Genomic DNA, 6,000 nt, shown 5'->3' on the forward strand with positions numbered 1-6,000 from the left:
ATCTGGTTCACCTCACCAGTATCACTAGGCTAGAATCTGCCTTGGTATATGCATTTATAGAGCGAAACTTCAAAGAGCCCCATATTATTTTGTAAACATTGAAAGCAATGACAGTGAATGTCGTGATTTTATCATCTTACATATTTAGATTTTCTTTCCACACATCATGTCTGTAAATTGTATAACCAAAATAGTAGACCAGCGGACAATATCACAACCTTGGTAATTTACTATTATCACATGTCATCTTTTTTTTTAATTTTAAAAACTCAAACAATGGTATATACACTATAGGTCTACTCAGAGGTGTAAATATCACATGTGTGATATATACATATCTGGACTACTATACAGTGGGGTGACACAATTATATTACTTGTGTAGTCTTTTCACGATGACTAATTTTCCTAACCTTGTTATCCATTTTATTCTTGGCATAATTTGATAAGATTTTATTAACATTTAAGAACACATTTTTCCCTTTCCTGACATAATGTAAACATAAAAATATCCATTTCTTAATTGTGCAAGATAAAGATTTGATAAAAATGCAGTAGTTTAAAAAAAACTGGTTTCTCATCCTGATGTAATTTAATTAGATAGTGCGTAATCATAGAGCTGTTGTTGTTGTTTTTTTTTATCTAAGACGATACATGGGTTTTTTGTAAAGATCCTTTATTCAAATCAGTAACTTTGAACTGGTGAAAATGTTACGTAGATATTCGTATTGATTTGATTAAAACATATCATTTGAAATACCCTGGTATGTTTAAACGTATTCAGTTACACAAAGTAAAAAATATAAAAGAACTTAACAATTTAGGAAAATATTCATCACTAGCAAATAAACTAAAAGAAAGATTTTTTAAAAGATTTTAATTGGAATATGTTCATTTTGAATCATTACTTTTTGAAACATTATTGTTTCCCTGAAACAAATCTGACAAATTCGCTTATTGAATTATAAATCATATAAGAGTGAATGTCTTTTTCCATTAATGTTATATACTATTCTATCCAATAAGTTGCAAAACTTATGGAATAAAGTTAAATTGAATACAGATGCTTAATGAATAACGGGATCATCACTGGAGTACATGTAACCAATTCAATGTTGTAACCCAATATATTAATGTGAAGTATTCCCACATTACAAAACCGTAGCAATGGTAGATAGTGTGTAAATAGTGATTTAATGTGACACACATTTGGGTATTTCTAATGTTAGTTATACTATCAGCTTAACTGTCGTCTCGGCAGCAGTGAACCTGTGACGTAGGAGGCTGACGACCTCGTTATCAGAATGAAATTTTGCATATAGGTCAGTTGTCCAGATGGACCCATTCTGTGCCCTGTATCTCAGTTTGTATATACACAACACCAGGAGTGTGGGGGCAATTTGACTGGCTTTTCAGAAAACCAACCTAAAGACAACTTAAACATTTTTGTGTCTAAAACCCTTTAAGGCTGGCTCCAGTAGACGACACCGGTCCTCTGGTGCTTTCGCTTCTCAGGCGGTCCCTGCTGCTATGCAGTCTCTAGGAAAAGATGTGACTCGGACTAAATCAATTTTTTGTCACGTCCCAAGGCCAAGGTGGGTAAACGTTTACAGAAGCGTTCCCATTCAGAGGCTATGTCTGAGCCACAGCTCCAGATAGCCCCTTTGGCTACTTCGTTATCTCCTTTTTACAGTCCAGACTGAAGTTTTGGACTATCCGGAGCCTATGGATTGCGAGGGATCGGGTCAGGCAGAGCATGACATTCTGCATCTGTCCCCTGGTTGTTCCGATTTGGACAACTCTCAATCGGTTGCTCCATCTTCTGATGGTCAGTCTGCTGATAATGAGTCTAGGGAATCAGATCAGGCCGATGATGTTGTGGCTGAAGCCTCCCATCGTGTTGCAGGCATGCGTCATCTCCGTGATGTTAAACCGTCAGATTATGCTATCCAAGATGGGAAGCTTTCCCCTCATCAAGCCAAGCTAGAATCGAGGGACTTTGCTTCTTGGCCCGGGAATCAAGTTGACCAGGTGGTCCTCTAGCCTAAGGAACACCACAAGGTGGAGAGAATGCTAAGGCTTTATCTACATGTCCTGTCTTATGTGGACTTTTGCACGGTTTCCCTCTATAGAATATCCGATCTGCCTGATTATAGGTTATCCGAGGAAGAAAGACAGGAAATGCAGGACAGACTTACATCTGCCCTGGATGCTGCGTTGAGGACAGTAGCTGCTCGGCAGTGCTCCCTCCTCCGTAATGTAGTGCTCGCCCGACGCTTCTCTGTCTTGAAGGGCATTAAATTGAGCGGTCCTTACCGCTCACGTCTCTTGACGGCCCCTTTCACATGTTCCTTGTTCGGGGGCACTTTGCCTTCTGTTCAGAAGGATTTCAAGGAGGATTCTTTTTGGCAAGCCTAGTCAGACTCCTAGTTCCGCGCAGGTTGCTGGGTCTGCTGTGAAGAAGGCTAGACCTAATCCCAGGTGTCGTGCCTCTGGGATTAAGTCTTAGCTTCTCCTCAAGGCCAAGGGCAAGAAGCGTAAGGGTGGCAAGAAACCTCCTTCAAAGGGCAAATAGGGTTCCTGACTGTCCCTCCGTCCACCCTCCAGCTGTCGCTTCCAGTCTCGGTTCGAGTCCAGCTTGACTCGTTTCCGATTCTTGGAACGGGCTAGACATTCCCTTACCAGATTTACCGGTAAGCGGCCACCTAGCTTCCTGTCTTCCTCTGTGGAAGGAGATCACCCAGGACAGCTGGGCTTTGTCGATGGTGTCAGAGGGTCTTGGGATTCCACTCTTGTTGGAACCCCCTCTGTCAGCAGAGCCAATTTTATTTTCTCCGCCAGGAGATCCAGAAAAGTATCTTGCCTTGAGGGAGGAAGTAGGGACCATGCTTCTCAAGGGTGCGGTCAAAAAGAATTCTTTGACGGACTGTACACCCGGTTTCTTCTCAAGGATGTTCCTGGTTCGCAAGAAGTCGGGTGCTTGGCGTCCGATCATTGCCCTCAGTGCTTTCAACACGCACGTTGATTCTCCTCACTTCAAGATGAAGACCCAAGGGGCATTATTGCCGCCGTTGGGGATGGAATGTGGGAAACTTGAGTAGACCTGAAGGACGCTAACTTCCATATTCCTATCAAAAAGTCGGCACGGAAATATCTTCGCTTCAATTGCGAGGGCAAGGTTTTTCAGTTCCGGTCCATGCCTTTCGGGCTCACCACTGCTCCCCTGGTTTTTAACAAGCTGTTGCAAGGCCTGGCGAGTTACTTTCACTCCAGAAGCATAGATATCCATATCCACTTCGACGATTCCCTCATGTTACACATGGTTCGGGACTCGTTAGTGGAGGATACTTGATCGGTTCTGAAACTCTTGCTCAAGGTCGGTTTCATTCCTTCCAGAGAGAAGACAGAGGAGCTTTCGGAGCACATAAAAGTGCTGGAGACGAGGGCAGTTTTGTTGGCGCTGCAGCAGTCTCTTCGGTAGGTTCTGCAGTCTCAGGTGATCTGTCTTGCGACAGACAATTCGACAGGTGTGGCCTATCTGGAGAGGCAGGGAGGCACCAGATCTCATGTACTGTGCGCTCTCGCTATCCGAGTCCTGCGGTTGTGTCGGGAAATGAATTTGACCATCCAAGTCAAACATCTTCCAGGCAGACTGAATGTCTTGGCCGATACCCTCTCCAGGCGTCGTCAGACAGTTCTGACAGAGAGGCAACTGAAGCCTCCCTAAACTTTCAAATACCGACCTTCGTCTCCCCGATTCCGGATCTTGGCTTGGGCAGTAGAAGCCCTATCTCTCGATTGGAACGGAATGAGCGCCTATGCGTTTCCTCTCTTTAACTTGGTGGGCAGTGTGCTTCATAAGTTCGTGAAACATCCATGTTCACTTCTTCTGATAGCACCGTTATGGCCGAGTCAGCCTTGGTTTCCACAGTTGCTGTCCCTTCTGGTAGACCAACCTCTACAGTTACCTCCCAGTTGGGACCTTCTGCGGCAGCCTCGGTCAAGGTCAATACATCCATACCCAGGGATCCTCCACCTTCGCGCGTGGAGGCTATCAAAGAAGGACTCTCTCAGGCAGGCTTTTCTTCAGAGGTGTCAGATTGCATCGCACGATCTCTTCGATCTTCCTCATCTGCCATCTACCAGTCCAGATGGCGAATCATATGTGATTGGTGTGATGGACGGCAGGTTGATCCAGTCAAGGCCTATATTCAGTTGATAGCGGATTTTCTGCTTTCCCTGTTCAGAGACCGAAGCCTTGCCCCCGGTACCGTTGCTGGGTACCGTTCGGCTTTGGCTAGTATTTTTTCTGTTCTTGACAGACCAAAAGTGGGCTCTTCTCCCTCTTTGTCTGCTATGATCAGAGGCTTTAGACTTGACCAGCCTAGAGTCAGGCAGTTGGCCCCACATTGGGATCTGTCTTTCGTCCTCGATTCCTTGACTAAAGCTCTTTTTGAGCCTCTAGGCAGTGCTTCCTTGAAATTCATCACTCTTAAGACTGTTTTTCTTGTTGCCCTTGCCCCAGGTCGTAGAGGTAGTGAAGTACACGCTCTTTCTTATTTTCCTTCCTATCTTCGATGGTCTCGGAATTTTTCTGCCTACTCTTTGTGCACTGATACTGGTTTTTTTAGCCAAGAATCAGTTTCTTGGATTTTCTCCTGAACCCATCAAGATCCCTTCTTTAAATACTGAAGTTGGCTCTGATGATGGGGGCATTTTGCTTTGTCCTTGTCTGTCCTTGAGATTTTATATTGATAAAACCAGGGGGAAGGGCGGGGCTCACGAACTCGTTTGTTCTTGCTTAGTAAGCAGGGCCAGAAGAACATTTCTTCGCAGTCTATATCCAGCTGGATTTGCGAAGTAATTCGTCTGGCTTACGAAGATTCAGATGAAGGAACACTTGATGGCGTTAAAGTTAGAGCTCATGAAGTTAGGTCCCTTGCTTCTTCTTGGGCACTTCTTTTCAGGAGATTATGTCTGCCGCCTTTTGGGGTGGCCAGACCACTTTCACTGACTTTTTTTTTAGATCTATGGCATCAGTTTCGGATGACCTATTCTCTCTTGGTCCGGTGGTAATTGCACAGCAGATTGCAGCTCCCCCTTCCTCTAGTCAGTAGGTTTTTGCGTTTGCATGTCCCACGTTGTTTATCCACTGGCAGCTCCAACATCTGGGTTGGCTTTTTGGTTTCCCCTTTTTTGGCCTCGGAGTGCTGTTATTTTCGGCTGATGGCGCTGGGAATCGGAGTCTCCTCTACTGTAAGACGAATTCACATAATAAAATTATGGCAATGTATTACTGAAATGAAATTGAGGCTTTTCTTGTAAAACCAATTTTCATGATGTAGTACTTACCATAACTTTAGTGAGTCCCTCCCTTTTTCATTCCTCCCCTTGACTCACTTTATCCTGTGCTTCATCAGTTCCATGTTGGGATAATGAAGAAGAAGTACCCTGGGTATGTGTGCACATCTAAGGATAAGAGGGGCCTCCCAAGGGGTGTGTGAGTGGAATTTCTACCTTGTATTTTCTTATACAAATGTATGGGGTACTGGTGGACTAACGCATGATAAAGTTATGGTAAGTATTGCATCATGAAAATTGGTTTTACAAGAAAATCCTCAATTAAAAAGTAAAGTGATATATAGCTAGTGTATGAATTGGGGTCAATCACCACAGCTGGTTGGGGGCCAGTAGACTAAATACTTGGTGTATAGTAAGCGTGTGAAGTTGGGTTAACCACCACAGCTGGTAGGGCTCATTTGGCTGAATACCTGGTGTATAGTAAGAGTGTGAAATGGGGTTAACCAGCACAGCTGGTGGCGGTCTGTAGAGTCAATACTTGGTGTATCGTAAGTGTATCAAGTGGGGTTAACAAGCACAGCAGGTGGAGGTCAGTAGAGTCAATAATTGGTGTATGGTAAGGGTATAAAGTGGGGTTAACCAGCACAGCTGGTGGGGGTCATTAGACGCAATACTTAGTGTATAGTAAGTGTATAAAGTG

The sequence above is a fragment of the Pecten maximus genome, chromosome 14 (assembly GCF_902652985.1).
Source record: "Pecten maximus chromosome 14, xPecMax1.1, whole genome shotgun sequence".
Taxonomy (NCBI): domain Eukaryota; kingdom Metazoa; phylum Mollusca; class Bivalvia; order Pectinida; family Pectinidae; genus Pecten; species Pecten maximus.